This window comes from Pinus tabuliformis, chromosome 1_1 (genome assembly GCF_031772625.1).
Source record: "Pinus tabuliformis cultivar Carrire ecotype Pingquan chromosome 1_1, CPIR1, whole genome shotgun sequence".
Taxonomy (NCBI): Eukaryota; Viridiplantae; Streptophyta; class Pinopsida; order Pinales; family Pinaceae; genus Pinus; species Pinus tabuliformis.
In genome coordinates, this window is record NC_142297.1 from 561,890,981 (window position 1) to 561,905,483 (window position 14,503).

Consider the following 14,503-nt stretch of genomic DNA (forward strand, 5'->3'; position numbering starts at 1 on the left):
CGGCAGGCACGTAGAACAGGATAGGTGACATGGGGCGCGCGTACAGAAGGCAAAAAACGGTTTCATTGGACCGCTTTCTGTACGGGAGCGGTATCCGTCAGAGCCCTTCCGATGCAATAGAAGGTGGACAGGTACGGCGGAGAAACCGCCTCGCCATTGGAAGCTAACGGCCGAGCAGCGGGGTGCCTCTGAAATCGCCGAGAGCCGTCAGATGGGGAGGGCCCGATCCGACGGTGGTCGGAGCGCGGAGGTGGCAGTGGTTTTATGCGAGGAATCTGCGCGAATATTCGGATCTTCATAAACGCTGCAGGGAGGGTTAAACTTTGGTTTTGTGGGTTTTATGGGTGGTGGGCTCCAGTATTGTAGCAATAATGCTACAACTCCTGGAGCTTCATATCTCTAATTTTATCAACCCGGTAGTTCGTACAAACTTGGAAGTGACGGTGATGTATGCACGAGTACTAGCTCTTGTCGCAGCTGTCACTTGGTCAGTTGGCACAAGTCCGCTAGGGCTCAAGCCAACTTCTATATGCTCACAAAAGAAGCTTTATGAATGATGGACAAAAGCTAACTCAAAGGAGACTAGTCTATTTGCAGAAAGAAACTAAAAGCCAACAAAGCATGAAAACCCTAGTAAACCCTAATTTGACTAGCTAGACCCTTACTATGAAAAACTGTGAATGAAACCACTACCAATAATGCCATTACTTGCAGTGAACTGAAATACATGCATCTAAGCTACTTGCATCTGAAAAGACATGTTTTTGTATTTTTTTTCATTAAGTGGTTGGATTTATTGTGATGATGCTTTTGATTAGGGTTTGGTTGTGCAGGAGCGGTTGGAATGAAAGGAAAGCATGGGCAAGGTCAGGATGGCGAGGGGATTTCCCAGAGGGTCTCTAGCATCAGTCCACAGAATTCTACCACGTTAGGATGCTCAACAACCGAGTTTGCAGGCTTCTACAGGAAGTCTGTAGGGGATCCTACAGGAAACTCAGGGATTTCTACAGGAAGTCTGTGCAATTCTACAGGATGTTTGAACGTGGAAGTTTTGGGAGATGGTGAAGTGTTGGAGTGGTGTGGGAGGATAGGTGAGATGGAGATGGAACTAGTGATGGCTGAGGAGCAGAGAAATCAGATGGAGGAAGAGTGCATGCAGTGGGTTGATGGCTGGAAGGATGGGATCAACAAAAGGTCAAAAATATGAAGCTACGTGGCAATGGATGAATTGGAGGGTAAACGAGCTGGACAGAGGCCGAGTAGGCGACTTGAGGAGAGGTTAAGAAGAAGAAAAAGGAAGTGAAATGATATGGAGCAATGTAAATGAAACAAATTACTTATGCACCAAAAATGGGAATTCATTAACCTATGATAACTGTTCCATTAAACCTATGAACAGCAATGGAAAACCAAGAAATGAAACTCGTGCATGGAAGTGAAATGTAGAAGTATGGTTCAATATCAATAGTGCATGGATGGATCTTCAACGAAAATGTCTATGTTGCAGCTTGCATGGAAGTGAGAAGAACTGCATTTCTTTTTGGTAGTTGGTTATGGACTGCACCCCAATCCCTAAGCAGAGATGGTAGTGAGCTCTAACAACCTTTTTCTGGAGCTCCAATGAATTATATATATCCTCTTCTAACCTAAGCAACTGGAAACAAATTCACCATAAACTAATCCTATTCAATCTCATGAAAAAGACTAAATTAACAGACTGTAAATTCGAATTGCATGTTAAAGTAAAAACTCAAAGTGCTGGAACGAAATGCAAACAACATTACAACACCGAGGAGATCTATTGCTCTCAGGTTGGGCCCTAACCTGAGAGCTATAGCTCCCTTAGAAACTCAGAATGAGATCAAAATCTGCCTGCCTTTATTCATAAACGAAAATCTGATGTCATGCCAAAACTGGCTTACAAAAGGAACAAAACACCGAGCTGTAGCTCGTACTTCCAAATTACAAGAGCAATACAAAAGTTCAAAAAGCTTCTATCCAAGGCTACGACCTCAGTATTTATGCAAAATGATCATCCAACAGGTGTCCTTGATTTGTGGAGCTCGGCTGTCCAACTGAAGGTTAAACTGCTGATCCTGTAGAACAGTTATAACTGTTGTTCCTGTAGAACAGTTGGCTGCCTCTAAGCTCGGTGGGGAGATTGATTGGAGCTCGGAGCTATGGTGGGAATCACGAGGAAGGTCCCCAAGACCGTGGACATCCTCTCCTAAAAACCAGCAGTGCCACCTCACTGTCTCCTTGTCTCCTTTCTCGTGGTCTTTGCTCCCTTTTAATGCCAAAACCTGAAATCATCGTGTATTAGTCACGTGGATAGAATGCCTACCCTTCTTCCTACAAACAACACGAATAAACCAAGAAATGAATGCATAAGCAATAAAAAATGAATGGTTTGAGCAGAGCAAGTAGGCCAAATGAGCCCAAATTGTACCAAAAATTGGGGCTCATCATCACCCCCCAGCTAAACTATTTGCTCATCCTTGAGCAACTTTGCTCTGGCTCCTCGTCTTTGGCCGAGAACTAGAGCCCGGAGCATGCTTTTCCTTTCCTGTTTTTGGTGGCCCTGCCTTTTCTGCCGAGGGTGGCGCTTCTTCCTTTCCTGTTTTTGGCGGCCCTGCCTTTGCTGCCCCTGGTGGTGACGAAGGTGGTGCTTCTTCCCCCTTTTCTATTTCCTTGAGCCGGGCTTCGGAAGGCGATTGGCCTATTTTTCGTGTCCAGGAAGTTATTTTTGGGCTTCCCTTCTCGGGGGTGGCTGATGTTTTAGAGGGGGTTCTTGCACTGGGTGAAGTAGGGACATCCCCTAAAATGGTTTGGCTGCTGGGTGGAGGCTGTGGCTTGCTCGTGGTTATCCTCTTGCTTCTCCTGGCTTCAGATGGTAGAGGGGTCTCCCTCTCTCTCTTCACCTTCGGCTTTGGAGGTGTACTGAGGGCGGCCAGCGCCGCTGTTGCCTCCTTTTCTAGAATACCAGCCTTCTCTTTCTTGTGTTTTTCTCTCTAGAGCTCCTTGTAGAGGGTCCCTCCTTTTCAGATTTCGGGCTTCCTGTAGAAGACCCTGCTTTGCCCACTTCCGGGCCTCCTGTAGAAGATTCTTTCTTTCCCGATTTTGGGCTTCCTGTAGAAGACTCGGCTTTAGCCACTCCCAGGCTTCCTGTAGAAGCCCCTGCTTTGGTAGTCTTCGGGCTTCCTGTGGAAGGCCCTTTCTCTGTCTTCAGGCTTCCTGTAGGAGCTTGTTTCTCAATGACTTTCGGGCTTCCTGTAGAAGCCCCTTTTTCCAATTTCGGGCTTCCTGTAGAAGCCCTTGTCTCTGTCTTCGGGCTTCATGTAGAAGCCTGTTTCTGCAACTTCGGGCTTCCTGTAGAAGCCTTTGTCTCTGTTTTTGGGCTTCCTGTAGAAGCCTTTGTCTTTGTTTTTGGGCTTCCTGTAGAAGCCTTTATCTTTGTTTTTGGGCTTCCTGTAGAAGCCTTTTTCTCAATGATTTTCGGGCTTCCTGTAGAAGCCTTTGTTTTTGTTTTCGGGCTTCCTGTAGAAACCTGTTTCTGCTTTCCTATAGACACAGGTGTCTCCACCTCCGCTTGCTTGCCTGCCTAAGTTTTGCTTTTTGCTTTGGTTGCAGGTGTTGTTGAGGTACTTGGGCTGACGTGGACCACCTTAGCTTTGTCCATTCTACTCTTAATCCTCTTTTCTCTTGCTGACAAGATAGGTGTGCCACATTTTTCTTTGTCCTCCTTTTCCTCATGCTTCTTCCTTTGTTCTCTCTTCTGTACTGTGGTCGGGGTCTTCTGGCCTTCTTCTCTCTGTCCCTCGGCCACTGCTTCTTGTTCCTCACTGCTGGAGGAACACATTTCTTCGATCAACATTTTAATGTCTCCATCTTTTGTTAAATTCCGGAAGGATTCCCATGAGAGGGGGACCTTATATGAGTGCAGCGCATCCTCCACAAGAAGCTTGATCAACCCATGGTGGGCTATCTGATCTGGTATGCCCTCTTTCAGCTTTGTGGCACACTCCATTAGAGATTGCAGTAGGTAATAAGGGATGCTCAGTTTTTGTTCTACAGGAAGATCAATTCAGTGCCTCAATTCAGTGAGCAGCTGAAAGTGATATGCATACACGATGCTGAAACGGCCTTCACAAGTGATATATTTCATGATTTGCAAACTGACTTCATTCCATGGTGGCAACAAGCTCGTTCTTTGCACCCCATTTTTTTCCTCCTTGAATTCTTCCTCAGGTGGAAAGAATTCTTTCTTTGTCTGCTGGCTCAGCTTTCTTTCTTCCTTATCCCACGGCAAACCCATAGGAAGTTCTGTGATCCGACTGATATGTTCCGGGGTGAGCTTGAGGCTTAGACCTCTGAAGTTCACTGTGGCCAGTGTCTGGGATTTAGGCTTCAGAGCCTGCAAGAATTATTCGGCCACTTCATCATCGTAACCCTGCAGCTTATCACAAAAAGGCATCCATTGTGCTCTGGCGAAGAGCTCTACCACTGTCGGGTTTTCCCTTAATTTGGTTGAATCAGTGGGTTCCCGTCTTATAAACCCCCCCGGCATGATGAACACGGTTGTTTTAATTAAAGGTGGCAAATGCAAAAGAGATTTGGTCTATTAAGACAGAGCATGCACATAATCCACAAAATTCAACACAGTCTACTTATACTGATATCCTGTAGAACGATAGCGTAGGCACAGCAAACAACAATTCCACCAATATCTTTATGACCAGACTGTGGACGATGGTCTTGCCACTCTTACTAAGTAGTTGCATGAAGAGTTCAGGGTTACCTATTTAATTGGCCACCTTTTTTTGTGAGCCACCCGCTTCCCTGTAGAAGACTGCGTTCCTGTAGAGACTGCGTTCCTGTAGAACTACGTTCCTATAGAACTGCGTTCCTGTAGAAACTGTGTTCCTGTAGGACCAGTGCGCAATTCTCGGGGAGGACTGTAGTTGGCCCGCGCTCGAGGTGTGCTTCACCGGAGTTCTGGTAGCCAACAGCTCGGCGTATCAAAGTGCAGAGGAGATCAGAATAGCCACCCGAGTTTGAAGTGGTGGTTGATAAATGCATGCGCATGATCTAGCTGATTAGATTTTGAATCGGCGCAATCCGTGGCGCAGGGGGTGAGCTGTCCCCGCCAGACCGTTGGGCGACGTCATCCATCATTTGCCTGCGTATTTACTTGCTGCCGCATCCATTCCCACAGATCTGCCGCTGCCTTTTCCTGCTAAACTCATTGTTTCCGACGGGAGTGTTCTCACGTACGTGCCGCTCATTCTCTTTGTCGTGGCCGCCACCCAAACATCCAATTACACTTTAACTAACCGACGTGGCCAGTCGACTGGCCATACGGCCGCTCAACCATTCACTTTTACGCCATGCAAACAATTCAAAGTAAAATTCATGCGATTTGATGGAAGGAAGGGTTGAGACACCTACCTGCGTGGCTGCACACGATTTTTCCAGTCTTTGGACGATGGTGAGTGGATCTACCTGCTGCATGCGAACTTACACAGACCCGGAGGCTCGTGGTTACAGGCTGCCGACGGTGGAGTGGATGCTTGGGTGGCATGCGCCCGCGTTTCCTTGCAGATGGCGGTGCTGTGAATGGTATCCACTCTAGAAGGTTGAACTGTTACAGGATTCCCGCGAGGTGTCTCGTAACAGTTCTTCCTCCTTGGGTGCATGTTGCACGACGGAGGATCTGGCCTTTCAATCACGTTCCCGGAGCTCTTGATGCCTGCGGTATGAGATCCCAGCATTTGTTTAACTTTGAAAATGGCTTTTCCCGCGAGAACTCATCGATCTGCTTTGTTGGTGCAGGGAACTCGGTTGCATGTCGACAAGGATGGTGGAGCAAGGTGACCGCGATGTGCAAGGGTGCCAACAGAGGCTTGCATGCATCCAAACCAATTCGTAGTTGCTAAATTTCCTTTTAAGATGAATTCTGGGCCGTCGCAAACTTCTACAGGAAGTTTCCTGTAGAACACAGAGCTTCCTGTAGAAAGTTCGACCTTCCTGTAGAAAGTCTATACTTTCCTGTAGAAAATCTACGCCTTCCTGTAGAAAGACTGCATCTTCCTGTAGAAAGACTGCATCTTCCTGTAGACGACTCAAACCATGATAAAATTGCACATACCTTGAAAAAACATGGGTACCCTTGGAGGAGGTGCTGGTGAGGTATCTTGACAGCATGATAAGGACCCTTGGCTTTGAGTTGAAGGGCTTCCTCTTCTCCATAGAACATCTGCAACCTGCATGCAATTTTACCATATTTTTCTTATTGTTTTTTCTTTTTTTTTTCTTTTTTTTTTTCTTCTTTTTTTGAAAGATAACAGGGGCGCCTCAAAGAGGTTTTCACCCGTGCCATCTGCCCTGAGTGCCTCAGAGAGGTTTTCACTCAAGGATATTTTTCAAACCTTTTCTCTTTCTTTTTGAAAGACAATAGGGGCGCCTCAATGAGGTTTTCACCCCTACCACCTGCCTTGGGTGCCTCAGAGAGGTTTTCACCCAAGGATCTTTATTATTTTTTTTTTCCTTTTTTTTTTTTTTTTTTTTTTTTTTTTTTTTTCATATTCCTCAGGGTATGCCAAAAGCAGAGGCAGAACCCCTCTCTAGGACCAATACAGATTTCTCCACGATTTTGATGAACTCTTGTCTTGAGAGAGGTCTCTTGTAGATCTTCAATCGATGCCCATTGACAAGCATGGGAATGGCTTCCTCATCAATGGTTCGAATGAGGACAGATCCATTGTCATGGCATTTCTCCACTGCATATGGTCCTAGCCATCTGGTTCTCAGCTTCCCCTTGAAGTCTTTGTATCTGGAGTCATACAACAAAGCCCAATCTCTTGGCTGAAATTGCTTGTCATGGATATGTTGGTCATGCCACACCTTTCTCTGAAGTTGAACCACTTCTGAGTGAACGAGGGCCTGCATTCGGTGCTCATCCAGGCCATTCAGTTGCAGTAGCCTTTCTTGTTGTGCATGGCTGAGATCTAGGTCCAGCTGAGCTGCCATCCTCAAAGTGTTGTATTCAAACTCAATGGAAAACAAAGCTTTCTTCCCATAGACCAGCTCATACGGTGTGAAGCCGGTGGTGGTCTTCCAGGTGGTGTTGTAAGCCCATGTGGCTTCAACCAGGAGATCTGCCCTGTCCTTTCTGCTGTTGCTCACCACCTTAGTCAAGATCCCTTCTAATGCTCTATTGGTGACTTCCACCTGCCCATTTGCTTGAGGGTGATAAGGGGTGGAAGTCCTATGCTTGATCTTGTGATGGGCTAGTAGATCTTCAACCAGGTTGGAGGTGAACTGGCTCCCTTGATCGGTGACCAGCTCTCTTGGATAGCCAAACTTATAGAAGATGTTTTCTCTTAGGAACTCGGCCACCTTTTCTTCTGTTGCTGCTTTGATTGCTTTGGTCTCTGCCCACTTTTTCAAATAGTCAGTACACACAATGATGTAAGTCCTTTGCCTCGAAGAGGGGTTGATTGGGCCCACAAAGTTCATGCCCCACTTCTCAAATGGTACAAGAGTCACTTGAGGTTGGAGAGGCATCTCATCCCTTTGGGTCGGTTTCCCCATTCTTTGGCATTGGTCACACTGACTGACATATCTTCTGACATCTTGATGAAGTGTGGGCCAATAGTAGCCTGCCTGCAGGATTTTGAAGGCAGTTCTCTTTGCTGCAAAATGTCCTCCACAAGGCCCATCATGACAAGTGAGGAGGATATCAAAGACTTCCTCCTCCCTTACACAACGCCTTAAGATCTGATCGGGGCCAAGCTTGAACAGATTGCCCCCGATCCAAGTAAATGAGGCACTTTTTCTGATGATTCTGCTCTTCTCTCTGGAAGATAGGTGTGGAGGGAACTGTGCTGAAACAAGATAGTTTGCTATATCAGCAAACCATGGAGAGAGTACTGAAATAGCAAACAGATGTTCATCGGGCATCTGGTCATCCACTGTTCCATCCTCATCTGCAGACAAATCCAATCTAGATAAAAAGTCAGCAACAACATTTTCTCTACCTGGTTTGTCAACAATGGTCAAATCAAACTGCTGCAATAAAAGTAACCATCTAATAATACGAGCATTCACATCTGGTTTATTCATTAAATATCTAATAGCAGCATGGTCAGTATGTACAAAGGTCTGGTAACCAGTAATATAATGTCGGAACTTGTTCAATGCATGGACCACAACCAAGAATTCTTTCTCGGTTACAGTGTAATTCAGCTCAGCTTTGGACAAGTTTTTGCTAACAAAGTAAATGGCATATGGAAGTTTTTGGTCAACTTGTCCTAAAGCTGCACCTATGGCTTTGTTCGAGGCATCAGTGTGGATGTGGAAAGGTAGGGCCCAGTTTGGACCTCTCAGGATTGGGGCTGACACCAACTTGTCCTTCAATTCATTTAAAGCCCTCTGACAATCGTCAGTCCAATTAAACTCCACATCTTTTGCCAACAGGCCAAACAATGGCGAGGCTAGCTTGCTGAAATCTTTAATGAATCTCCGGTAGTATCCTGCTAATCCCAAGAAACTCCGGACATCCCTTACCTTTTGGGGAGGTGGAACCCTCTTGATGAGAGCAATTTTGTTAGGATCCACCTGCAACCCTTGGCAAGAAATGGTATGGCCTAGCACGGTCCCTTCAGTCATTAGGAATTCACATTTTTCAGGACTAAGGGACAAGTTCATCTCGGTGCATTTGGTTAGGACTTTTCCCAGGTTGGACAATGCTTCCTGGAAGTTGGCCCCATAAGGAGTAAAGTGATATAGATTTCCACCACATCATGGACCAGCTCCGAGAAGATGCTCAAGACAGCTCTTTGAAAGGTAGAAGGAGCATTGCATAGCCCAAAGGGAAGGACTCGATAGGCAAAGGTACCCCAAGGACAAGTGAAGGTGGTCTTATCTTGGTCTTCCGGGCTGATTTGGATTTGGTTGTACCCGCTAAACCCATCCAGGAAAGAGAAGAACTTCTTTCCTGCCAGTCCATCCAACACTTGATCTATGAAAGGTAGAGGGAAATGGTCCTTCTTGGTAGCTTTGTTCAATTCTCGGTAGTCCACACAGATTCTCCATTTCCAATTTTTCTTGGGAACCAACACTAGAGGGGACACCCATTCACTATCTGAGATGGGGTAGATGAACCCGGCATCCAACAGTTTTTGCAATTCTTCCTTGACAATGTCCTTAAGGGCTGGATTCATTCTCCTTTGAGGTTGCCTAACTGGTTGACAATCCTCTTTGATGTATATATGATGGGTACAGACCGAAGGATGGACTCCTTTCATTTCCTTATAGCTCCAAGCAAAAGCATCTAGCTGGTTGGCCAACAGACTACACAGCTCCTTTTCTTGGGAAGGAGATAGGGAGGAGCTGATCTTCAATGCTTTCTCAGGGCCAAACACCACATTCTTGACTCTGGGAGTAACAGGTTGGTTTTACAAAGATCCACTAAGGTGCTAGCTTGGGCATCCTCCACCAATTTCTCTAAGGTTAGTGCACTGGAAGGTGGATTCTGGATCAAGGTATCGATCAAGTCATCCTCGGTTGGGGGGTCTCTTCTAGTGGTATTTAACGTGCACAGAGGTGCTGAGTACACCTCGTCTTCCTCTCCTTCTTCCAACCAGAGTGGTAAGTCATGCTCTAAGGAGGGTTGGGCAGGAGGCTATAGGACTAGCTGCTTGGACATGGGACCATTTTTGATGATCATGTTTCCTGCACGACAACTTATGTAAGCATCTGCAGTAGCTAACCAAGGCCTTCCCAAAATGAGAGGATATCTAGTAATTTTGGCCTTTGGTTGCAGAACCAGGAAGTCTGCAGGGTATTCCCAAGAGTCAATAGAGACCAAGACATCCTCCACAATCCCTTCGGGAGTCACGGTGGAGCGATCTGTTAATTGCAGTACTGTCGAGGTCTTCCTCAAGGAACCCTGAAGATTAAGCTTAAGCATGGTATCCCTGGTCATCACATTAATGGCAGCCCCCAGATCAATCAAGGTGTGAGGTATAATGGTGCCATTGATGTGAACATCTACTACAGGACTTCCAGGATCTAGGTACTTTGGGCAGATGACTTGTCCTAACATAAGGTCAGACAGTTGTCCTATGACATTGATAGTTGAGGCATCTTTCTTTCGTCTGCCTGGGTGTTTGAAACACTTCTCCTTAACCAGTTTGTTGTATATTGGCACATCCTTGATGGCTTGGAGAAGTGGTATTTTTACACACAACTGCTTGAGCTCACCCAGAAGCTCATCCTCTTCTAGGTTGGGTTGTGTGGTGGCTGTTAGTCTCTCAAGAAAGGGTGGAATAACCTTCGGTTCACTTTCCTATTTATCTTCCTCATCCTCTGGGGGAGGAGGTTGGCGATCTGGTAGAGTCTTTCCAGATCGAAGATTGATCTCCTGGATCTCCACATCATAGGTAGGGCATGAGGTTTCCCCAGTGTATACCTGCTGGGCCTGTCTATTGTCGGGGTTCGGGTTCGGTTGAGCAGGCATTTGAGGTTGCCTTGGAGGAGCAGGAGGTAATGGCTGAGGTTGAACTGGTGGTGGAGGCAAGATGGCAGGAGGAGTGTTGTATTGGGGCCTCCACCCCGACTGAGGTGCATTCCATTGAGGCTGTGGCTGGGCATGTGAGTGATATGAATGAGAAGTAGGTTGAGTGGGGTACTGAGGTGGATAAGACCATGGAGGAGGCATGGACCATGAAGGATGAGCAGGGGGACCCCAGGAAGGCATGAGAGTCGATTGGTTGGGGCTGTAATAAGCTTGAGATGCCCCTTGCATCCCCTGCTGATAAGGTCTAGATCCCTGTGGCCTCCTTTGGTTGAGGTAATAGAGAGGTTCAGTGGGAGCTTCCGCCCCTTGGTACATGGCTTTAAACCCAGGTAAGGTTGGACACTGATTTGTGGGATGGTCCTCCTCACAAACGAAACACACTTCAACCGAATGCAATGGACATTCGTTCTTAGGGTGTCTCCTTGTGCACCTAGGGCAGAAGACAGCCAAGGCTCTCTCAGCTTCTTCTTTCTTTTGCTGAATCCTGAATGTGTCAAGTTGCATGGCAATGGTCTATCTCACCTCACTCTTAACATCTTCTAATTGATTTGCAAGCTCATGTTTGGAGAAAGGGACACTAGTTGAGAGGTGGTTTCCTCTACCTCGTTTCCGAGCTGCCCTGGAGTGGTTTCTAAACATAGTCTTGATGTCCTCATAAGGCAGTTGGTAAATGTCCCCCCCAGCTAACATGTGAAGGGTATCTAAGAGGTCTTCAGGGACTCCTCGGAGCAGGACCAACTTGAGGGATTCAGGGTCAAGTGTGCACCTGGCCCGCTTATAGCTTAGTTGGAACCTCTCCTCATAATCCTCTAAGGACTCATCATTTCCCATGGACATCCGAAAGATTTCCCCCTTTGTTTCCTTGGACCTACAGTAATCCTGGTACTTGGTGTTGAAAGCTTGCTGCATCTGAGCCCAAGTGGTGATACTATTCCCAGGTAAGCCCATGAACCAGCGTAGTGCTGCATCCTTAAGAGTGGAAGGGAAAAGTTTCAACTTTTGCTCATCTTCAGTATAGTCATAGGTTCTACAAAGGACATCAAACTAAAACAGGAAGGTATCCGGATCTTCAGTGGTCAGCCCATGGAAGTGAGGTAAGGCGGAGGGGCTAATGTTCTTCATTTTCATCTCTCCATTAGTCTCTCGGATGGGGAAGGCACCTTCTATTCTCTCATCTTCTCTTCTATTGTCAGCCATAGCTTCAGATGGAGTGGTCTCTAACTCTTCTTCTACTATAGGATCTTTGTATATCTCAAGATGTTCACTTATAGGTTCTTCTGGGTCACTGTCACCAAAGAAGAGAGAAGGGTGGCTCAGTGATGTGGTGGGGGTGTTTGGTAGGAATTTGCCTGATCTATCTCAGTTCCTACGAGGCATGAAATGGAAAAGACTTTCTTTTTCTTTTGATTTTTTTTGCTTTGCTTTTCTTTTGGTACCTGCAAAGCTGAGACAGATTGATCTACAACTAACTATGAAAGATGCAGAATTAAAATGAAAGCAGGAAAGAACTATTCTACTTTGCTCAAATGAAATTGCAAGAATGGAAATGCTAGTTTACGCTTGTAGAAAGGAAATGCTAATCTATGAAAGCAAGAAATGCTAATTTATGAAAGCAGGAAATGCTAATCTATGAAAGCAGGAAATGTCTATGCTACTTTTGCAGAATGGAAATGAAGTAAACTACTTAGCAGAAGGCAAGAGTAAGAAAGTAGAAGAAAAGCAACAATTACTAATACTCTAATGCTTCCCCGGCAATGGCGCCAAAAAGATGGTGGGCTCCAGTATTGTAGCAATAATGCTACAACTCCTGGAGCTTCATATCTCTAATTTTATCAACCCGGTAGTTCGTACAAACTTGGAAGCGATGGTACTGTATGCACAAGTACTAGCTCTTGTCGCAGCTGTCACTTGGTCAGCTGGCACAAGTCCGCTAGGGCTCAAGCCAACTTCTATATGCTCACAGAAGAAGCTTTATGAATGATGGATGAAAGCTAACTCAAAGGAGACTAGTCTATTTGCAGAAAGAAACTGAAAGCCAACAAAGCATGAAAACCCTAGTAAACCCTAATTTGACTAGCTAGACCCTTACTATGCAAAACTGTGAATGAAACCACTACCAATAATGCCATTACTTGCAGTGAACTGAAATACATGCATCTAAGCTACTTGCATCTGAAAAGACATGTTTTTGTATTTTTTCATTAAGTGGTTGGATTTATTGTGATGATGCTTTTGATTAGGGTTTGGTTGTGTAGGAGCGGTTGGAATGAAAGGAAAGCATGGGCAAGGTCAGGATGGCTAGGGGAGGTCCCAGAGGGTCTCTCGCATCAGTCCACAGAAGTTTACCACGTTCGGATGCTCAGCAACTGAGTTTGCAGGCTTCTACAGCAAGTCTGCAGGGGATCCTACAGGAAACTCAGGGATTTCTACAGGAAGTCTGTGCAATTCTACAGGATGTTTGACCGTGGAAGTTTTGGGAGATGGTGAAGTGTTGGAGTGGTGTGGGAGGATAGGTGAGATGGAGATGGAACTGGTGATGGCTCAGGAGCAGAGAAATCAGATGGAGGAAGAGTGCATGCAGTGGGTTGATGGCTGGAAGGATGGGATCAACAAAAGGTCAAAAAGATGAAGCTACGTGGCAATGGATGAATTGGAGGGTAAACGAGCTGGACAGAGGCCGAGTAGGCGACTTGAGGAGAGGTTAAGAAGAAGAAAAAGGAAGTGGAATGATATGGAGCAGTGTAAATGAAACAAATGACTTATGCACCAAAAACGAGAATTCATTAACCTATGATAATTGTGCCATTAAACCTATGAACAACAATGGAAAACCAAGAAATGAAACTCGTGCATGGAAGTGAAATGTAGAAGTATGGTTCAATATCAACAGTGCATGGATGGATCTTCAACGAAAATGTCTATGTTGCAGCTTGCATGGAAGTGAGAAGAACTGCGTTTCTTTTTGGTGGTTGGTTATGGACTGCACCCCAATCCCTAAGCAGAGATGGCAGTGAGCTCTAACAACATTTTTTTGGAGCTCCAATGAATTATATCTATCCTCTTCTAACCTAAGCAACTGGAAACAAATTCACCATAAACTAATCATATTCAATCTCATGAAAAAGACTAAATTAATAGACTGTAAATTCGAATTGCATGTTAAAGTAAAAATTCAAAGTGCTGGAACGAAATGCAAACAACATTACAACACCGAGGAGATCTATTGCTCTCAGGTTTGGCCCTAACCTGAGAGCTATAGCTCCCTTAGAAACTCAGAATGAGATCAAAATCTGCCTGCCTTTATTCATAAACGAAAATCTAGTGTCATGCCAAAACTGGCTTACAAAAGGAACAAAACACCGAGCTGTAGCTCGTACTTCCTAATTACAAGAGCAATACAAAAGTTCAAAAAGCTTCTATCCAAGGCTACGGCCTCAGTATTTATGCAAAATGATCATCCAACAGGTGTCCTTGATTTGTGGTGCTCGGCTGTCCAACTGAAGGTTAAAGTGTTGATCCTGTAGAACAGTTATAACTGTTGTTCCTGTAGAACAGTTGGCTGCCTCTAAGCTCGGTGGGGAGATTGATTGGAGCTCGGAGCTATGGTGGGAATCACGAGGAAGGTCCCCAAGACCGTGGACATCCTCTCCTAAAAACCAGCAGTGCCACCTCACTGTCTCCTTGTCTCCTTTCTCGTGGTCTTTGCTCCCTTTTAATGCCAAAACCTGAAATCATCGTGTATTAGTCACGTGGATAGAATGCCTGCCCTTCTTCCTACAAACAACACGAATAAACCAAGAAATGAATGCATAAGCAATAAAAAATGAATGGTTTGAGCAGAGCAAGTAGGCCAAATGAGCCCAAATTGTACCAAAAATTGGGGCTAATCAATGGGTTTATACAGGCGGGGAAAAACAAAAC